Here is a 23,241-nt window from a genome sequence, read left to right on the forward strand (position 1 = left end):
ATAAACCGTAATGTGTGACAACTAGGGAAGTATATGGTATCAATATCAATATTTATCGATACTCTAACCGGTATTATATCTAATTGCATACCTGCCAACTACTCCGGTTTTCCCGTAATTAGTACGGTTTTCATCAACCTATTCTGGGTTACGGTTGCAGTGATTAAAAAATACGGTTTTTCATTAATTAAAAAAAAAATTTTTTTTTAAGTTTTATTCACGAAATCGCGTAACAACAATGACAATCGACACTGCTTCCCGTAACTTCCTATCGAGCCATTCCGAATGCCATGCGCAAGGCTATTTATAGCACCGCTGCCAAGCACGAGGCCATTGTTTCCAAACGAGCGAACGATCATGGAATCAGGAATCAGCCGGAGAAAAATCGCAAACGAGTCTTAAACCGAAAAGAAAACTGCAGTCATTCCGTGAAGAATATTCAAAAGCCTATCCGGGAATAATTATCCGTTCCAAAAAGGGTGAAAACTACGCGAATTGCACCTTTTGCAGACAAGATTTTTCGATCGGACACGGAGGAATTAGCGATGTAAAAGACCACGTTGGGACAAAAAAACACAAGTCTAATGCCGTTGCTAGCGATACAAGTGGAAAACTTTCAACGTTTTTCGTCGCCCAAACAGATTCTTTGGATGTGATAAAATGCCGAAGTTTTATTTACGGAGGCAATAATTGAGCAAACAAAAAGGTAATGACACCAATGTTATCTATTGGAATTGTTTAGTACTGTTATACTGTTAAAAGTGTTTATACTATTTATGCTTTCAAGTCCAAGTTGAAGAAATCTTGTTAAATGTTGACAGCATAACTACCAAAATACAGAAGTATGTCCTTAATATTTTTGCAGTGCTATTTCTGTTGAAAAGTTAAAATGATTACATTAGAGATGTGATGTGCCACTTTTCAAGTGTCTGATGGCTTAAATTAATTTTCATTAATTTTTCATATTTTGAATTCTTTTGAAAGGCTTACAAAAAAACTACATTTGAATTGTAATTCCATGCTATTGACAGGACTATTAATTTTAATGAAGTTAGCTTACCATGTTTACAGTATGATAATTGTGATAGAAATGTGAATTTTAGGCACAGAATATTTTTTACAATTGAACAAGGCAGTAGATTATACAAGCTTGGACAGAAAGTTAATGACACCAATTTTTTTTTTAATGGAATTGTTTAGTACTGTTTTACCATTTGTTTACTGTAAAAAGTGTTTATAATGCTTATACTTTCAATTAACAAATTGAAGTCTTGTGAAAGGTTGACAGGATAACTGGCATTAACTGTCAAAATAATTTCAAACTATTGAAGTTAGCTTACAGAATAAACATGTCAATCAACCCATTGATTTTTGCTGTAATAGTTTTGTTTTGAAAAGTCACTGTGACTGATAGAAAAGTGATGGTTTTAGCAACATTTTAACCTGTCTGAATGCTAATAATCATTTTGCGTCGGGGGGCGAAGCCTGAACCCCCCACCAGGACTTTGTCCTGGACCTACCGGTGCCTGCAACCCCTGGACCCTGGCTACTAGGTTTTTCTGATTTCAAAAGTTGGCAGGTATGCATTCATTATCATATGTTATACTTGTTCTGAAATTGTCATGTATCCATCAAATCTGCTGTTTATAACCAACATATAAGTTGATTGTAAATTAGGGGCGGGACATGGATAAGCATTTTTGCTTTTTTCCCGTATCCCTTTTCGGTGGGTGCCATTGCATGTCTGTCAAACTACAAAGAGTGATGAAGTGTTGCTATATATGTCTGTCTGCCGAAATAAATAAATAAATTAATTCATTCAATTCGGTTGGTGCTGTAACGGTACAGTGGAGAAGGAGACGGCACGAAGACAGGGACGTCGCTTAGCTTGAAGCATATTTATTAATACAAAGGAATGATTTGTGTAACTAATCCAAATATGTGTGGTGTGACTATGTGAAGCGATTACATGTTGAGTGTTGAAGGTGCGTGTTGAGGCAGATGCGGAAGTCCAGAAAGTTCCGGGGACAGGCAAGTGGTCAGGGGCTGGAGCGAGGCGTCGTTGTCCGGGGGCAGGCGAGAGGTCGAGATCCGGGGAGGTAGCAGGAAGTCCAGAGGGAATCCGGGGAGACGAGACACACAGCTCGAAACCAGGGAATGACACGGAGCTGCTGGATGACGACACAGGACAAGACACGATAAGCACAAAGGAGGGGAAACACAAAGAGCGAGGAAGCACATAGGCGAGGAAAGCTAGAGACGTGTGAGGCTTACTGTACAGGTACAAGTAGCTACGTTCTGGCACTGGAACGCAAGACACACTGCCTTAAGAAGGGAGTAGAGTACTCATCAGCGTCAGGTGTGTTGATTCCAGATTGGCCGCAGCAGGAGAGTAACGCCCACTCAGAGGAGCGCACAGCTGAATGTGTGGCGGCAGGTGCTTGAGCCGTAACAGGTGCCTTTTAAAAGTACCGTATTCAGTGCCCATCCTTAGCTGCAGCATCCACCAAGTTATTATTTAACTGTTTACTCCTTTTAGGGTAAACTTGTTAAGCGACATTGCGCACACTGTCATTTGTTGTCAAACTTTTCACCTAATCAGGAAGCATCAGCTCTCTATTCTCGCCGTGTCAAGTTACTGTATTTGTCAACTTGATAATGCAATTCAATGTTCACATTTAGTCCAGGCTATTTTTTTTAAATAAACCGTAATGTGTGACAACTAGGGAAGTATATGGTATCAATATCAATATTTATCGATACTCTAATCGGTATTATATCTAATTGCATACCTGCCAACTACTCCGGTTTTCCCGTGATTAGTACGGTTTTCATCAACCTATTCTGGGTTACGGTTGCAGTGATAAAAAATACGGTTTTTCATTCATTAAAATTTTTTTTTTTTTTAAGTTTTATTCACGAAATCGCGTAACAACAATGACAATCGACACTGCTTCCCGTAACTTCCTATCGAGCCATTCCGAATGCCATGCGCGAGGCTATTTATAGCACCGCTGCCAAGCACGAGGCCATTGTTTCCAAACGAGCGAACGATCATGGAATCAGCCGGAGAAAAATCGCAAACGAGTCTTAAACCGAAAAGAAAACTGCAGTCATTCCGTGAAGAATATTCAAAAGCCTATCCGGGAATAATTATCCGTTCCAAAAAGGGTGAAAACTACGCGAATTGCACCTTTTGCAGACAAGATTTTTCGATCGGACACGGAGGAATTAGCGATGTAAAAGACCACGTTGGGACAAAAAAACACAAGTCTAATGCCGTTGCTAGCGATACAAGTGGAAAACTTTCAACGTTTTTCGTCGCCCAAACAGATTCTTTGGATGTGATAAAATGCCAAAGTTTTATTTACGGAGGCAATAATTGAGCAAACAAAAAGGTAATGACACCAATGTTATCTATTGGAATTGTTTAGTGCTGTTATACTGTTAAAAGTGTTTATACTATTTATGCTTTCAAGTCCAAGTTGAAGAAATCTTGTTAAATGTTGACAGCATAACTACCAAAATACAGAAGTATGTCCTTAATATTTTTGCAGTGCTATTTCTGTTGAAAAGTTCAAATGATTACATTAGAGATGTGATGTGCCACTTTTCAAGTGTCTGATGGTTTAAATAAATTTTCATTCATTTTTCATATTTTGAATTCTTTTGAAAGGCTTACAAAAAAACTACATTTGAATTGTAATTCCATGCTATTGACAGGACTTTTAATTTTAATGAAGTTAGCTTACCATGTTTACAGTATGATAATTGTGATAAAAATGTGAATTTTAGGCACAGAATATTTTTTACAATTGAACAAGGCAGTAGATTATACAAGCTTGGACAGAAAGTTAATAATGACACCAATTTTTTTTTAATGGAATTGTTTAGTACTGTTTTACCATTTGTTTACTGTAAAAAGTGTTTATACTGTTTATACTTTCAATCAACAAATTGAAGTCTTGTGAAAGGTTGACAGGATAACTGGCATTAACTGTCAAAATAATTTCAAACTATTGAAGTTAGCTTACAGAATAAACATGTCAATCAACCCATATGATTTTTGCTGTAATATTTTTGTTTTGAAAAGTCACTGTGACTGATAGAAAAGTGATGGTTTTAGCAACATTTTAACCTGTCTGAATGCTAATAATCATTTTGCGTCGGGGGGCGAAGGAACCCCCCACCAGGACTTTATCCTGGACCTACCGGGGCCTGCGGCCCCTGGACCCTGGCTACTAGGTTTTTCTGATTTCAAAAGTTGGCAGGTATGTAATTGGTGTAAATGAAGATGTGAACATTTTTTTTGTTTTTTTACCATTTATTATTAGCTCAAGAGATTTTACACTTCCACAACATTGTGTAACATCTCACAGCAGGGAAGTCCTTTATAAGTTTTAAACAAGTCAACTATGTTTGCGTATGCAGTTGTTATGTCATCATCTTGTAAAGACCACACAGATCCATCACTGTGTTTCTATTCATTACAATTACAGTCAGCTGCAAATAATATTTGTGCATGGCATTAAAGTGCAAAGCACATACCTTTTACATATGTCATATCAAATGTACAATAGAAATCAATACAGTCAATTAGCCTGTTAGTTGGGTTTGGAATTGGTAATTGTTTTTATGTTGCACACGGACGTATTTGAGTGACGGATCGGAGGCTATGTTGAGTGTTCACAGCTACCGACCGATGTATATGTCTGTGTAGTGCAGGGGTGCTCACACTTTTTCTGCAGGCGAGCTACTTTTCAATTGATCAAGTTGTGGGGATCTACCTCATTCATATATATCATTTATATTTACTTATTTATGAAATATATGTTTTTGTTAACAAGTTAAAGGTGTTTAATGATAATGCAAGCATGTTTAACACATATAGTTAATATTGTTAAAAAATTAAAGGTGTTTAATGATAATACAAGTATGTTTAATACATATAGTTAATATTGTTAACAAGTAAAAGGTGTTTAAAGATAATGAAAGCATGTTTAACACATATAGTTAATATTGTTAAAAAATTAAAGGTGTTTAATGATAATACACGCATGTTTAATACATATAGTTAATATTGTTAACAACTTAAAGGTGTTTAACGATAATACAAGCATGTTTAACACATATAGTTAATATTGCTAACAAGTTAAAGGTGTTTAAAGATAATTCAAGCATGTTTAACACATATAGATTCCTTTCTTTCATGAAGACAAGAATATAAGTTGGTGTATTACCTGATTCTGATGACTTGCATTGATTGGAATCAGACAGTGGTGCTAAAAACGTCCGCATTTTCGAATGGAGGAGAAAAAAGTCCTCCTTTCTGTCCAATACCACATGAAAGTGGTTGGTTTTTGGCATCTTATTTGTCCAGCTTCCGTACTCCTTTGTATACACTTTACAAGAAATACATTGTCGGCAAACTCCGTAGCTTGCTAGCTTGTGCACGCCAGCTTTCTGAGACTCTTATTTTGGTAGCGCAACTGTGCAACTGTGCAGGCGGTCTTTGGAGTTTTGACGACAGGTACGGCGCCAGAGTCTGTTGAAATAAAGTGTTTCTCGCCTTCCAGTCGGTAATTTTAATGAGCTGGCAGCAGCCAGCGTCATTTCAGAAGACCCTCGGGTGCCGTGAATGTCAATCAAGTGACGTCATAGTGAAGATTTGTGATCGCTCATTTTTAGGACTATTTTTTTAATGCCTGACTGGTGATCGACTGACACACCCTCCGAGATCGACCGGTAGCTCGCGATCGACGTAATGAGCACCCCTGGTGTAGTGTGTATTATATACATAAAAAGACCCAGGTGGAACGGTTAAAATGCGTTGAAAAATGTGGAAGGAGTAGTCGCCAGAAAAAAGGGTGGAAATAGAGCTTTGGAAAAGCAGGAATTCTGGAGAATCCTGGGATTTTTTTGAACTTGGCAAAATTATAGTTTGAATTTGCAGAATGGTGGAATGTGTTGAAGGTTTGAAAAATGGCCAATTCATTTTGAATGGGGAAAAATGTCCCGGAACACCTGGAATTCTGGGAAATCTGGGAATTTTTGGAATTTGTCAAGGGAAAGTCCATGATTCCCGAATAGGCTGAACAGTTTGAAGTTGGAACGGTTTGAATCGGGTGAAAAATGTGTAAGGTAGAGCGCGCCAAAATCTGAAGAAGAAGTAGAGGAATAATAATAAATAGATTAATTTTTGGTGTAGAAGCAAAACAAAACCAAACCATGACGGGAACCGACTACTAGTAGAAATTGCACGAGCGAAGAGTGTAATATCTTCGACAAACACGCTCTGACCTCCCCGTGCAAAAGAGAGAACATCACTTTTGACTTTTACCGTCACAGGGAGGACATACATTGATGAGCACTGTCATTCGGGAAGATGCCTGTCAGTGGAGACTTTGCACAAATCCAATTAGCTTTCACTCTTCTTGCTGACATATAATCCTAATTGCATTGCGGAATATTGATTTAATTACAGTGTGCTTCTCTTGCTGGTGTGCTGTCGTGGCCTCGGGTCCTTATTTTCAGACAAGACTTGAGGAATGTGGTTGTTTTTTTCACATTTAAAAGAGACTGACAACACCTACAGTACAGTATTATCTTGGGGGTGATCTCTAGCCTTCTCTCTCTGTTGTTCAGATTTCCCTCCATCATATTACATAACATCCTCCATCAGCAGTGTTTAAAAAACACAAACATCAGTATGGACCTAGAATTCTCTCTTTTTTAAGTAGGTTAGGACAACCCTGTTTTAATCGAGCTAAACATGACAATTGAATGACTCATCTATTAATCAATCAACAACAAGGGGCGCAAAGGTCACCAAGTAATCAACCTCCCTTGGAAATAAAAATAGAACCTGCTGATGTTGCATGCTGTCTAATTGGAACTGTCCATAAAACATGGAATTCTCCGACTGTGTCAGGTGACTGGAGAACAGATTGTGCGTATTTGGGCCACAGATGTTTTTTTCCACAAGAAGGATGATAGCAGCATATCACAGAGCCAAAAGGATTATCAGGTAGCTTATGTCCATGTCAGTTTTGTTAGTTTGCAAACAATGCAAACTGCTGATAGTTGGGGATTTGTCTTTTGTTGTTATCTATGAGTCATCTGGGATGGCTGGCCTGCAGCACATTTTTAATTTGATAGATTTGGGTCATTAGTAGTACGCCATTTTGGGTCCATTTCCTGTGCATTTAGCCGGACAACTCTACAGGGTGTTTAGAAACACATTATGTACACATGCACAACCAAATGAGATCAAATTCAAGAGCTGCGGCATCATTCTGAGAGGTCTTTTTAAAAGCCCGTGGCTCAATTTGTGTATCATCCCTTTGAACAAATATATAAGACAGACCCTCTTTTCCAAGACTTGTTTTTGGGGAAACAAATTAATCAAATAGTTTTTTTTAATTATTTTTTTCAGTGTCAATGAAATGACAGGTAAGACGACCCATCTTTTCCAAGACCTATTTTTTGAGGAATAACAAAAACAATCCATCCATCCATCCATCTTCTTCCGCTTATACGAGGTCGGGTCGCGGGGGCAGCAGCCTAAGCAGGGAAGCCCAGACTTCTCTCTCCCCAGCCACTTCGTCCAGCTCCTCCCGGGGGATCCCGAGGCGTTCCCAGGCCAGCCGGGAGACATAGTCTTCCCAACGTGTCCTGGGTCTTCCCCGTGGCCTCCTACCGGTCGGACGTGCCCTAAACACCTCCCGAGGGAGGCGATCGGGTGGCATCCTGACCAGATGCCCGAACCACCTCATCTGGCTCCTCTCCATGTGGAGGAGCAGCGGCTTTACTTTGAGCTCCCCCCGGATGACAGAGCTTCTCACCCTATCTCTAAGGGAGAGCCCCGCCACCCGGCGGAGGAAACTCATTTGGGCCGCTTGTACCCGTGATCTTGTCCTTTCGGTCATAACCCAAAGCTCATGACCATAGGTGAGGATGGGAACGTAGATCGACCGGTAAATTGAGAGCTTTGCCTTCCGGCTCAGCTCCTTCTTCACCACAACGGATCGATACAGCGTCCGCATTACTGAAGATGCCGCACCGATCCGCCTGTCGATCTCACGATCCACTCTTCCCTCACTCGTGAACAAGACTCCGAGGTACTTGAACTCCTCCACTTGGGGCAGGGTCTCCTCCCCAACCCGAAGATGGCATTCCACCCTTTTCCGGGCGAGAACCATGGACTCGGACTTGGAGGTGCTGATTCTCATCCCAGTCGCTTCGCACTCGTCTGCGAACCGATCCAGTGAGAGCTGAAGATCCTGGCCAAATGAAGCCATCAGGACCACATCATCTGCAAAAAGCAGAGACCTAATCCTGCAGCCACCAAACCGAATCCCCTCAACGCCTTGACTGCGCCTAGGAATTCTGTCCATAAAAGTTATGAACAGAATCGGTGATAAAGGGCAGCCAAAAATAATCAGACATCTTTTTTAAATTGTCGTTTGCAGTGTCAATGAAATGACAGGTAGATTACAATTATTAAAAAAGAACGACACTCGAATATAAGAAGCCTCATCTTTTCCAAGACCTGTTTTGGGAGTAAACAAAATAATCTAATACATATTTTTTTAAGTCATCATTTTCACTGTCAGTGAAATTACAGGTACCATATTTTCCGGACTATAAGGCGCACTTCAAATCCGTTTTTTTCCTCAAAACTCGACAGTGCGCCTTATAACCCGGTGCGCCGAATGTAAGGAATACGTTTGGTTGAGCTCACCCACCTCGAAGCTATTTTTTTTTGGTACATGGTGTAATGATAAGTGCGACCAGTAGATGGCAGTCAAACATAAGAGATAAGTGTAGACTGCAATATGATGAATCTCAAGTAAACAACACCAACATTTTAAATGTTCCATTGAAAATATAGAACATTACACACGGCGCTCAAAAATCTGTCAAAATGTTTCAGTACGACTTTGGTAAGCTATGAAGCCACACAGCTTGAAGGATTATAAAAATGTGTTTTCATTTGTATTGTTTTTATTTTTATGAAATTAACGTTTATGACAACATTTTTCCAAAACACAATATAGAATGTGAGATATAACAGGATAATGCATACATTTATCATTTGTTTTCAAAACAGTTACAAAAAAAGCGCCAACACTAATGGACTATTGGTGCATGCAAAACAGCAGCAGGCGGCTGTGGCCTGCGAGCCGGTTCTATATGTAGTTGAATAGCCTTGCCTTATACATGACTAAAAAAAGCTGTCTCACAATACAAGACGACCCGATCCCTCTTTTTCAAGACTCATTTTTATTTTCAGGGGGAAAAAAATTAAACAATTGTTTTTCCTTTTTTTAATCAGTTTTCAGTGTCACGCACAAAAAAAATCCCTTCCGACCCAACCCTACTTTTACAAGACTTTTTTTCAAAGTCATCTGTGGAGGTTGCCCTCCAGTGGGTTCCTCAGACCACCAAACACTGCCATGAGAGCCCGTATCAGGGTAACAACACTGTTTTATTTTCACAAATGAGTGCAGGGGTTTCGCTTTCCAGCAAACTGTCTTTTTCGTGTCTGTCTCTCTCGCTCTCACTCCAGCTCCAACAACGTGTCTCATCTCGGCTGCTGCTAATAAAGGCGACAGGTGATTAGATAACAAGGCCCACCCGGGCCATCTACGCACCTGTCGCTGTCTTCGAGGCCGGTCCTGGCACACCCCGTTCCGCGGCAGGCCCGCAGGCCACGCCCCCCTCCACATCATCATTTTCAGTGTCAGTCAGACAGATTAAAAGTAGAACAACAAAAAATTCCCTGAATATAAGACAACCCCTCCTTTTCAAGACTTGTTTTTTCTGTGAAGGGAGGAAATCCAATTACCGTATTTTCCGGAGTATAAGTCGCACCGGAGTATAAGTCGCACCTGCCGAAAATGCGAAATAAAGAAGTAAAAAAACATATAAATCGCACTGGAGCCCGGCCAAACTATGAAATAAAACTGCGACTTATAGTCCGAAAAATACGGTATCTTATTTTCTTTGTTACCACTGGGGGAGGTGGAATCAAATTATATTGATTTCTTTTGTTATCATTCTCAATGTCTGTGAATATGTTTGTATTTAAATTTTTTTTCTTCTAAAAAAGATGTCTCGGAATATAATACCGAAACCCATTTTTTAGATAACTATTTTTTAGTCATCTTTTCAATATCAGATAAATATTTCTTTCATCAGATTTTACTAACCATATTACTTTAATGCTCAACATATAAGACGGATCAGTCTTTTTCAAAGGGGAAAAATATCGTCTTATATTCAGGTAAATGCTCAACCTAAAGTAAACACTTCCTGTTTTCCCCTCAGGGGTGTTGTCACTATGTAGTTCAGTATTTCGCACATGACTGCAATCTAGTTGTGGCAGTGGTGGTTTTGGGTGTGGGTGGAAATGATGTAATGATGTTGTCAAATTTGCATAATTGGCTATGATCATACCTGCCAACTACTCCGGTTTTCCCGTAATTAGTACGGTTTTCATCAACCTATTCCGGGTTACGGTTGCAGTGATAAAAAATACGGTTTTTCATTAATTAAAAAAAATAAAAAAAAATTTAAGTTTTATTCACGAAATCGCGTAACAACAATGACAATCGACACTGCTTCCCGTAACTTCCTATCGAGCCATTCCGAATGCCATGCGCGAGGCTATTTATAGCACCGCTGCCAAGCACGAGGCACCAGTTGTATGGCGTCACATTAGTGCCAAAAATCCGAGCGCATAAAAACTGTTATCGCGCGCTGATTCTCCACTTTGCGCGCGCGCGGTGCCTTTCTGCGCGCTCTCTGTGTACTCCTGGCATTTCTCCTCGCGCTGTCATGTTTCTTTTTGGCACTTTGGGGGCGGGTATGCTTATACGGCCCCTCCTGTCTGATTGGTCAGGCGAAAAACGCTGAAAAATGCTCAGAGCCAATCAGAAGTATAGCAGGGCGGGTCATCGTCAATATGTATCAAGATTTACGGAGGAAGAAGTGGATAAAAAAATGTCGCGCGCTGATGAAGGTTATTTCATACCACATAAACACAATACAGGGTAATACAAAATGTGACCCAAATAAATAATAAGACAACAAACACCTTAATCACATCTTTCAGCCAGAACTGGTCCACCAGCAATAACATCCAACCATAACATTATTTTACATTTTCACTTCTTCTTGAACATTTGTTTTCTAATTTATGGAATTTCTTTTGATTCAGCCATAAAATTAATGAAATAATCTTTGAATTTTGTTTTTAAAATGTTAAAAATAGCTTTTAATAATGTATTCTGAAACAGTTTAAAATAATCAGAGAACTGACTAACACTGACCCTACACAACTATGTTGCACAATTAAGTCATTTTTTTTTAAAGCAAAAGAGGTAATTTCAACAGGTACAGCATCCTATGTCATATCTACATGTAATAAGATTTGTAACAAGGTAAACCGTTTGTAAATTGGTTGAAAATCGAGCAAGTTATGGTAATTTAATTAGTACATGTACCATTGACATCAATTTAATGATTGAGGCTAGATGTCCTAAGTAAAATGGCTACAACGTTGCTACACTGGAGAATGATTGGTCATATGAAAAATGCTCACAGCCAATCAGAAAGGAGGGGCCGTCTAAGCATACCCGCCCCCAAAGTGCCAAAAAGAAACATGACAGCGCGAGGAGAGATGCCAGGAGTACACAGAGAGCGCGCAGAAAGGCGTCGCGCGCGCGCAAAATGGTGTCGCGCGCGCGCACGAAGTGGAGAATCAGCGCGCGATAACAGTTTTTATGCGCTCGGATTTTTGGCATTAATGTGACGCCATACAGTTGCCATTGTTTCCAAACGAGCGAACGATCATGGAATCAGCCGGAGAAAAATCGCAAACGAGTCTTAAACCGAAAAGAAAACTGCAGTCATTCCGTGAAGAATATTCAAAAGCCTATCCGGGAATAATTATCCGTTCCAAAAAGGGTGAAAACTACGCGAATTGCACCTTGTGCAGACAAGATTTTTCGATCGGACACGGAGGAATTAGCGATGTAAAAGACCACGTTGGGACAAAAAAACACAAGTCTAATGCCGTTGCTAGCGATACAAGTGGAAAACTTTCAACGTTTTTCGTCGCCCAAACAGTGATGGTTTTAGCAACATTTTAACCTGTCTGAATGCTAATAATCATTTTGTCCTGGACCCTGGCTACTAGGTTTTTCAGATTTCAAAAGTTGGCAGGTATGTAGGATGCATTTGAAGGTAATTGTAATGGAAGCTGTAGTTAAGGAAGGAATTCATTATGTTGTGTGAGACAAAAAGTGAGTGAAAAAACATAAAAAGTAGAACAAATATGCTTGGAACTACAAATTAACTAACTTTCATGTCCGAGTGTCCAAAAGTCTCATCAATAGTTTTGTCGCTCCTTGATTTCTGGCTGATTGGGTGCATGTTGGTTAGCGTTTGTTAGCTTAATTGATAAATGAATAAATAATGATGAATAGACAATAAAATAACACACAAAAAACATACACATCTGCATTGTCTTACAGCTGTGAAGCAAGCGCAAACATCTCACATCTTACTAAACGTCACATGGCTATAATCCCAGCGACTTAGTTTGAATTGATTTGTTGACTATTATCGAGGCCTGGCGTCTATGAAAAAGGCCTTTCTCATCAAGACTCTGTCATAGGACGTTTGCAATGTGTGAGCGATAAAGCTTTTAAGTGGAGTGTTGATTCCCTTATTGCTGCAACTGTTGCTGCAAAATGGAGAATAAGCAATAAAACAATGTAATTGTCCTATCTTGAATTGGCTGATTACATGTTACCAGGCTGCATAATGGTAGATTGAAAACTCACACGCGCGCTCACACATTCCACTTTTCATTATGCAAATGAAAGAAAGCGTGTGATTAGTAAAGGGCGTGGGCGTGTAAAGCTCAAAGTTAAAAGGAAGTGAGATTGACAGTGAGGGATGGGGGGGGGAAGTAGGTCATACGAAATGCATCCAATGCTGTCTAGGTGGCACATTTTACCTTTACTGTGCACTTCCTGCTCCTTTTCATCCTGCTATTTTTTTTTTTTTTGACTCTCATCTCAGCACAGCCGAAATGCTTTCCCTTTACACCCCCCCCTTATGTACCCCACTTTAAGCCCAGTCGGGAATGTTGCCATGGTTACCGTAGCAATGTCAGGACAAAATGTAATTTATGACCTGGTACTGCATACTCCAGCTCACAGTATTGTGCCTTAACTTTGTTTGTCAGTTTTATCACGACATCACGTCGTCTGCCACGGGGATAGCCAAATAAAAAAACATTTTTTTTATTATTGTAGGAACATGTTAATGTTTTTTGGGAGCACCAAAGGAATATGTGTGTGTGTGTGTGTGTGTGTGGGCGTTGACTTTGATTTTAGCTTGCTATTGTTTTTGTGTTATTGTGATCATGAAGAGATTGTTGATTCATTAACCCCTTCAGTGACGTGCGGTGAGGTTGATGGCTGGTGAGGCACTGACTTCATCACAGTCAGATTTACAAACATATGAACCCTAAAGAGTATCTTATTCACCATTTGATTGGCAGCAGTTAACGGGTTATGTTTAAAAGCTCATACCAGCATTCTTCCCTGCTTGGCACTCAGCATCAAGGGTTGGAATTGGGGGTTAAATCACCAACAATTATTCCCGGGCGTGGCGCCGCTGCTGCCCACTGCTCCCCTCACATCCCAGGGGGTGAGCAAGGGGATGGGTCAAATGCAGAGGACAAATTTCACCACACCTAGTGTGTGTGTGCAGGGGCGCCGAAAAGGGGGGGGGTAAAGGAGACGGATTCTAGGGGCCCATGATGGAGGGGGGCCCAGAGAGGCCCCTTATGATGATGAAATTATAATACAGAAAAAATAATGACACTGTGTTGGGGGCCCTGTAAAGATTCTTTTCATGGGGCCCAAAATCCCTAGCGGTGACAATCATTGGTACTTTAACTAAACTTTAACTTTACACATACAAACTGTAGCACACAAAAAACCACATTTAATAAAAAAAAAACGTTATTATGGTCTTACCTTTACTTATAAGTGCGGGAACAGTGGTGTTGGTGTTGGAGGAGTTGTGAATGAATGAAATATGAAATCCGTGCTGCAGCCTGCAGGTGTACCTAATGTTGTGTCCCTGCAGTCGTTCACGGCTCCTCCGGCGCGAGCATTGTTGTTTTTTGCACTTTTTGGCTTCTTGTTAAGTGACTTTTTTTGGGTGGATTCGGTCTTGCACGTGGAGGGTTTGGGTTTGGGCTTTGGTTGGTGTGGCGCTCCCGTCGGGGGGTGCACTCTGCGGCGGAGGTGCAATAACCGGCACCAGGAGGCGGGATTACGCGAGCCTCAGCCAGTGCGTCTTCGCAGCAGTTTTATGATTGCTCAGCACAAGAAATACGTTACACACATACAGTTGTTGACAAAATACACTGTACATTATATACCTCAGCTAACTAAACTATGGAAATGTATAATATAATTCATATAGCAATACGGTCTCACTGCACAGCAGGCCAGCAGTTAGTCGAGTCCGGAATCCATGGTGAGGCACAATTGAGTGACGTGCCTCAACTGGCTGCTGTTCACCGCACCGTCTCTTCTCAGTATTTGAACGGCAAATGTGAAAATTCAGCGATTTTGAATAAAGATAATCTAAAACTGGTGAAGTTAAACGGAAAATAACTTTATAGTATAATCACTGGATACATATAACAATTTAATTTTTTTTTTTTCTTTTTACTTTTTTTTTCTTTCCATGATGGCAGGTGAGGCTCCGCCTCACCTGCCTCTAGTGACCGCACGTCACTGAACCCCTTGTTATGTTTTATATATATTAGGGGTGTGCATCTTGGCCTTCAATAGCGATCCGATATGAATCTCGATACATGGGTTACAATACGATTCACTAACATTACCGTATTTTCTGGACTATAAGGCTTAAAATCCTTTTTTTTTCTCAAAATTCGACTGCACCTTATAACCCGGTGTGCCTAATGTACAGAATAATTCTGGTTTTGCTCACCGACCACGAAGCAATTTTATTTGGTACATGGTGTAATGATAAGTGTGACCAGTAGATGGCAGTCAAACATAAGAGATACGTGTAGACTGCACTGTGATGGCAATATGACTCAAGTAAACAACACCATCATTTTACATGTTCCATTGAAAATATAGAACATTACACACGGCGCTCAAAAATCTATCAAAATGTTTTAGTACGACTTTGGTAAGCTATGAAGCCGCACCTCTTGATGGATTGTCGGCGCATTAAACATACCAGTATTATTATGGTGTGTGTATAAGGTAAGACATATTATCTGGAGTTTTGTTTCTCAATATTATGCAAAAGCAACTTTTCTTACCTTCTGGTACCCGCTGATCTGTATTTGGGATCTGCATAAATCCTGAAAAATTGCGCGCGTCCGCCTTTGTTAGTCCGTGCCGACGCCGTAGTCGATAAGCTTCTTCTTTTTCTCTATCTTCTTGTTATGGGACATTCATCCTCCGCTGTTGCCATTTCTAATATAAAGTAGTGTAAAGTTTTTACTTATATCTGTCAGTAAACTCACCATGAAAGCGCTAAAAACTACCGGTGTAGTGAGTTTACATTATTCACCCAAGGAACTTTAGTTATTAGAGAGTTCCAGTCGGACGGTTTGTTGTTGTTTCCGGATGAGGAGATGCTGCTCCGTTATTAATTGAAGTAAAGTCTGAATGTCATCAAAACAGTTAGCTCCATCTTTTGACACTTCTTCCACTCCCGTCCTTGCACGCTACACCGCTACAACAAAGATGACGGGTAAAACATCATCTATGCAACATTTTGACCAAAGACCCACCATTACATGTTATGTAGACCACAAGGAAGTATTTTACATTTAGAAAAATAAATATGACTCCTTTAATGCACCAGTCCAGCCCCTCTCGAGAGGGGCTGGACTCTCTTCCACTCTGGCGTTGCCGGCAGTGAGAGGCGACGGGCTGGGGTGGCAATTCTTGTTGCCCCCCGGCTCAGAGCCTGTACGTTGGAGTTCAACCCGGTAGACGAGAGGGTAGCTTCCCTCCGCCTTCGGGTGGGGGAACGGGTCCTGACTGTGGTTTGCGCTTACGCGCCAAACCGCAGCTCAGAGTACCCACCCTTTTTGGATTCACTCGAGGGAGTACTTGAGAGTGCTCCCCCGGGTGATTCCCTCGTTCTACTGGGGGACTTCAATGCTCATGTTGGCAGCGACAGTGAAACCTGGAGAGGCGTGATTGGGAAGAATGGCTGCCCGGATCTGAACCCGAGCGGTGTTATGTTATTGGACTTTTGTGCCCGTCACAGATTGTCCATAACGAACACCATGTTCAAACATAAGGGTGTCCATAAGGGTGTCCATATGTGCACTTGGCACCAGGACACCCTAGGCCGCAGTTCCATGATCGACTTTGTAGTTGTGTCATCGGATTTGCGGCCTCATGTTTTGGACACTCGGGTGAAGAGAGGGGCGGAGCTTTCTACCGATCACCACCTGGTGGTGAGTTGGCTGCGATGGTGGGGGAGGATGCCGGACAGACCTGGCAGGCCCAAACGCATTGTGAGGGTTTGCTGGGAACGTCTGGCAGAGTCTCCTGTCAGAGAGAGTTTCAATTCCCACCACCGGAAGAACTTTGAACATGTCACGAGGGAGGTGCTGGACATTGAGTCCGAATGGACCATGTTCCGCGCCTCTATTGTCGAGGCGGCTGATTGGAGCTGTGGCCGCAAGGTAGTTGGTGCTTGTCGTGGCGGTAATCCTAGAACCCGTTGGTGGACACCGGCGGTGAGGGATGCCGTCAAGCTGAAGAAGGAGTGCTATCGGGTTCTTTTGGCTCATAGGACTCCTGAGGCAGCGGACAAGTACCGACAGGCCAAGCGGTGTGCGGCTTCAGCGGTCGCAGAGGCAAAAACTCGGACATGGGAGGAGTTTGGTGAGGCCATGGAAAACGACTTCCGGACGGCTTCGAAGCAATTCTGGACCACCATCCGCCGCCTCAGGAAGGGGAAGCAGTGCACTATCAACACCGTGTATGGCGAGGATGGTGTTCTGCTGACCTCGACTGCGGATGTTGTGGATCGGTGGAGGGAATACTTCGAAGACCTCCTCAATCCCACCAACACGTCTTCATATGAGGAAGCAGTGCATGGGGAGTCTGTGGTGGGTTCTCCTATTTCTGGGGCTGAGGTTGCTGAGGTAGTTAAAAAGCTCCTCGGTGGCAAGGCCCCGGGGGTAGATGAGATCCGCCCGGAGTTCCTTAAGGCTCTGGATGCTGTGGGGCTGTCTTGGTTGACAAGACTCTGCAGCATCGCGTGGACATCGGGGGCGGTGCCACTGGATTGGCAGACCGGGGTGGTGGTTCCTCTCTTTAAGAAGGGGAACCGGAGGGTGTGTTCTAACTATCGTGGGATCACACTCCTCAGCCTTCCCGGTAAGGTCTATTCAGGTGTACTGGAGAGGAGGCTACGCCGGATAGTCCAACCTCGGATTCAGGAGGAACAGTGTGGTTTTCGTCCTGGTCGTGGAACTGTGGACCAGCTCTATACTCTCCGCAGGGTCCTTGAGGGTGCATGGGAGTTTGCCCAACCAGTCTACATGTGTTTTGTGGACTTGGAGAAGGCATTCGACCGTGTCCCTCGGGAAGTCCTGTGGGGAGTGCTCAGAGAGTATGGGGTATCGGACTGTCTGATTGTGGCAGTCCGCTCCCTGTATGATCAGTGCCAGAACTTGGTCCGCATTGCCGGTAGTAAGTCGGACACGTTTCCAGTGAGGGTTGGACTCCGCCAAGGCTGCCCTTTGTCACCGATTCTGTTCATAACTTTTATGGACAGAATTTCTAGGCGCAGTCAAGGCGTTGAGGGGATCTGGTTTGGTGGCTGCAGGATTAGGTCTCTGCTTTTTGCAGATGATGTGGTCCTGATGGCTTCATCTGGCTAGGATCTTCAGCTCTCACTGGATCGGTTCGCAGCTGAGTGTGAAGCGACTGGGATGAGAATCAGCACCTCCAAGTCCGAGTCCATGGTTCTCGCCCGGAAAAGGGTGGAGTGCCATCTCCGGGTTGGGGAGGAGATCTTGCCCCAAGTGGAGAAGTTCAAGTTGTTCACGAGTGAGGGAAGAGTGGATCGTGAGATCGACAGGCGGATCGGTGCGGCGTCTTCAGTAATGCGGACGCTGTATCGATCCGTTGTGGTGAAGAAGGAGCTGAGCCGGAAGGCAAAGCTCTCAATTTACCGGTCGATCTACGTTCCCATCCTTCCGGCTCTCAATTTACTGGTCGATCTACGTTCCCATCCTCACCTATGGTCATGAGCTTTGGGTTATGACCGAAAGGACAAGATCACGGGTACAAGCGGCCGAAATGAGTTTCCTCCGCCGGGTGGCGGGGCTCTCCCTTAGAGATAGGGTGAGAAACTCTGCCATCCGGGAGGAGCTCAAAGTAAAGCCGCTGCTCCTCCACATCGAGAGGAGCCAGATGAGGTGGTTCGGGCATCTGGTCAGGATGCCACCCGAACGCCTCCCTAGGGAGGTGTTTAGGGCACGTCCGACCGGTAGGAGGCCGCGGGGAAGACCCAGGACACGTTGGGAAGACTATGTCTCTCGGCTGGCCTGGGAACGCCTCGGGGTCCCACAGGAAGAGCTGGACGAAGTGGCTGGGGAGAGGGAAGTCTGGGCTTCCCTGCTTAGGCTGCTGCCCCCGCGACCCGACCTCGGATAAGCGGAAGAAGATGGATGGATGGATGCACCCTATAATCAGGTGCGCCTTATATATGAAAAAAGATAGAAAATAGACCATTCATCGGCAATGCGCCTTATAATCCGGTGCGCCTTATGGTCCGGAAAATACGGTACTTTTTAAAACATTACGATTCGATGCAATACGAGTCGATGCAATTTGATGCAGAAATCATAGCATTGAAACTAAAAAATAAAGACAACTTCAGATTGTTTTCTTTATCTTACTTTAGCCAAAAATAGAACAAACACATTCTGAAAATATTACAATAAAAATATAGAAATAAATACCAGCAGCTGTAAAGTTTAGATCCATGAAGGAAAGAAGAAAGTGAATGAATGTTTATAACTGAATATGTTATATGCGTAAAAATTTGTTTTCTTTTGTATTGTTTTTATTTTTATGAAATTAACGTTTATGACAACATTTTTCCGAAACACAATATAGAATGCGAGATATAACAGGATAATGCATACATTTATCATTTGTTTTCAAAACAGTTACAAAAAAAGTGGGACCTTTTAAAAATTCCTAGCGCCAACACTAATGGACTATTAGTGCATGCAAAACAGCAGCAGGCGGCTGTGGCCTGCGGGCCGGTTCTAATACTAATCAAATATCAACCCGCAGGCCCTAGATCAATCATTCCCGGGCCGGATCTGCCATGCAGGCCTTGACTTTGACATCCCTGCTCTAGTCCTTCTAACCTTGTCTGAAAATGTAATACACAAGAAGACTGCAAAAGGATTAGCAGCCTGAACTGCCGCACTAATTCAGTGTGAGGAGCGCTGAGCTGTGATTTAGCATATTCAGCCACAATACATTCATTTACTTCTCACTTGATGACAAAAACACTGTCATGCGCGTCATTGTCACAGCAGGGTCTCCATGTCGGGAATATAACATGGCGGGAACAAAGCAAACAGAGTACACTATGCATGCCAAAATGTTACTTTTTTATGGTTTATGGTTTAAGTTTACAGTCACAACATTATACATCACAATTTCCAGTTTATTTTTACATGTCCGAAAAAGAGTAGGAAGAAGCAGAGCTCCATACCCCTTTTCCATTTGTAGCGACTACTAACACTTTTGTTCAGTTCCTGTTCTCAATTTGAACACACTCCAGTAAATAGTTGAATAAGAGATAAATCATCAATAATTGATCACTTTAATGTCAGTGACGTGCAATGAAGTTCATACCTGGTGAGGCACAGACTTTTTTTTTTTTACTTTAAAATGATGTGTAAAGGTTGCATATTATGAGGATAACATCAAAAAGGATTGGCAGACCGGGGTGGTGGTTCCTCTCTTTAAGAAGGGGAACCGGAGGGTGTGTTCCAACTATCGTGGGATCACACTCCTCAGCCTTCCCGGTAAGGTCTATTCAGGTGTACTGGAGAGGAGGCTACGCCGGATAGTCGAACCTCGGATCCAGTAGGAACAGTGTGGTTTTCGTCCTGGTCGTGGAACTGTGGACCAGCTCTATACTCTCGGCAGGGTCCTTGAGGGTGCATGGGAGTTTGCCCAACCAGTCTACATGTGCTTTGTGGATTTAAAGAAGGCATTTGACCGTGTCCCTCGGGAAGTCCTGTGGGGAGTGCTCAGAGAGTATGGGTTATCGGACTGTCTGATTGTGGCGGTCCGCTCCCTGTATGATCAGTGTCAGAGCTTGGTCCGCATTGCCGGCAGTAAGTCGGACACGTTTCCAGTGAGGGTTGGACTCCGCCAAGTCTGCCCTTTCTCACCGATTCTGTTCATAACTTTTATGGACAGAATTTCTAGGCGCAGTCAGGGCGTTGAGGGGATCTGGTTTGGTGGCTGCAGGATTAGGTCTCTGCTTTTTGCAGATGATGTGGTCCTGATGGCTTCATCTGGCCAGGATCTTCAGCTCTCATTGGATCGGTTCGCAGCCGAGTGTGAAGCGACTGGGATGAGAATCAGCACCTCCAAATCCGAGTCCATGGTTCTCGCCCGGGAAAGGGTAGAGTGCCATCTCCTGGTTGGGGAGGAGATCTTGCCCCAAGTGGAGGAGTTCAAGTACCTCGGAGTCTTGTTGACGACTGAGGGAAGAGTGGATCGTGAGATCGACAGGCGGATCGGTGCGGCGTCTTCAGTAATGCGGACGCTGTATCGATCCGTTGTGGTGAAGAAGGAGCTGAGCCGGTATGCAAAGCTCTCAATTTACCGGTCGATCTACGTTCCCATCCTCACCTATGGTCATGAGCTTTGGGTTATGACCGAAAGGACAAGATCACGGGTACAAGCGGCCGAAATGAGTTTCCTCCGCCGGGTGGCGGGTCTCTCCCTTAGAGATAGGGTGAGAAGCTCTGCCATTCGGGGGGAGCTCAGAGTAAAGCCGCTGCTCCTCCACATGGAGAGGAGCCAGATGAGGTGGTTCGGGCATCTGGTCAGGATGCCACCTGAACGCCTCCCTAGGGAGGTGTTAAGGGCACATCCGACCGGCAGGAGGCCACGGGGAAGACCCAGGACACGTTGGGAAGACTATCTCTCCCGGCTGGCCTGGGAACGCCTCGGGATCCCTCGGGAGAAGCTGGACGAAGTGGCTGGGGAGAAGGAAGTCTGGGCTTCTCTGCTTAGGCTGCTGCCCCCGTGACCTCACCTCAGATAAGCGGAAGAAAATGGATGGATGGATGGACACCAAAAAGAAGAGAATAATTGACTTGTTTTTAAGTACTGTACATTCGAGAAGTACGTAAATTTGCGTTTTTGATCACATTTTTTCCCCAAAAAATGGGGCTTTTTTTCCCGCCAAAAACACATCTCATTAAAGTCGGTAAGAATTACAAAATATGCAATTTTACAGAATTTTTTTGTACCACACTGGTTTTTTAGTGTTGTGGTAAAACAACTTTTACAAATGAATTCTGTTAGGACCTGATCAAGGTGATCCCAGGATGCAGAGACGAGAGGCAAGGTTGAATTATAAAAAGGGGAATATTTAATAAATCCAACAAGTGTAACAAAAGGCGATGGGGCAAAAAATGCACACCACGAATAAACAAACAAAAACAGGTTCCACAGTGGTCGGCAGGGAGGAAGGCCAGGGCGCACTGAACACAGCAAAAAAGTCCAACACAAAATCCTCTTTACCTCAGGGGGGGCTAGGAAGCAAACACAAAGAGGTGAGGGATTACAGGAATAAGGAGAGGCAACATACCGGGACTGATGAAATGAAGCAGGCACATGCACGTGGGAGGTGCAGGAGACAATAACCGGCGAGGCCAAGCTGACCGTGACGTGCCTATATACCGGAGTGCTAATTGTGAGCAGGTGTGCATCAAGGTCCGCCCCTCGCCGAGGACAATTCACTAGAAGCACAGGTGTAGACAAGAGGAGAAAGCAGGAAAAACACTAAAAACACAACAGAATTCCACCTATTTTCTTATATCTACAAACTGGTTCGGTCGGGGTTACAGAAGTAAATGACTTACACAACCATCTTTTTCTCCCTGGGTGGCCATTTTTTTCCAAGGCGAAGCATGTTGATGGCTGTATGTACGTCATCCACGATGTTGACCAGGTCAACGAATCGCCCCAGCTTTACACATGATAATATGCAGTAGTGTGGATTATGTAGACGTGGCACTTTCACCGTCAGTACTTTTACTTTCAGATTTTTTTTGTACCACTTTGCACGGTTTGGGCCTACTGTAGCTGTGCTTCGTTGTAGAAAGAATGCAGGGACAAGCACCTCACATATGCCTTTTCAGAGCGGGTAAGACAAACTGCGCCCCTCTCTGTATGACTTCTCTGCATTTAAATGTACGATTAGCAAGAATAATGATGCCACACTTCAATTCAGATATTTTTACTTAAGGGTTCCTATTAGTGTTGTAACGATACCAATATTTTGGTAGCGGTACCGGTACTAAAATTATTTCAATACTTTTCGGGACTTTTCTAAATAAAGGTGACCACAAAAAAATTGCATTATTAGATTTATTTTAACAAAAAATCTTAGGGTATATTAAACACTTGTTTCTTATTGCAGTTAAGTCTTTAAATAAGATAGTTAACATACTAGACAACTTGTCTTTTAGTAGTAAGTAAACAAACTGTCCTGACTTGGACTATGGCTTGGTTTTTTCTCCCGAGGTGCAAGTGAATTGGACCAGATGTAGCGTGAAGGTAAATACATGATTTATTTAAACACTATAACTACAAAAAAAAGGATCAAACAAAAGGCGCGCACAGGGGCGGAGGTACAAAACTAGACTATAAACACAGAACTTGCACATTGGCAGAAACTATGAACAATTAAACAAAACTTGCAAACTGGCATGAATAAAGAAAACTTGCTTGGATGAAAAAACGGCATGAAAAAGCGCAGCAAGGCTCATAAGGGTGTGTGGAGAGTATAAATGCGGGGATGTCGTCAGAACGACAAACTGAAAACAATGAACTTAAATACTATAGACATGATTAACGGAAACAGGTG

At 42.9% G+C, this 23,241-nt stretch overlaps 1 protein-coding gene across 1 annotated transcript in view; it reads left to right on the forward strand.

The window, feature by feature from the left end:
- LOC133623684 (angiopoietin-related protein 1) overlaps positions 1–23,241 on the forward strand; it is a 120,672-nt gene that overhangs the window by 13,380 nt on the left and 84,051 nt on the right. The gene's annotated exons all lie outside the window — the stretch shown is intronic.

The sequence above is a fragment of the Nerophis lumbriciformis genome, linkage group LG26, assembly GCF_033978685.3.
Source record: "Nerophis lumbriciformis linkage group LG26, RoL_Nlum_v2.1, whole genome shotgun sequence".
NCBI classification, from domain to species: domain Eukaryota; kingdom Metazoa; phylum Chordata; class Actinopteri; order Syngnathiformes; family Syngnathidae; genus Nerophis; species Nerophis lumbriciformis.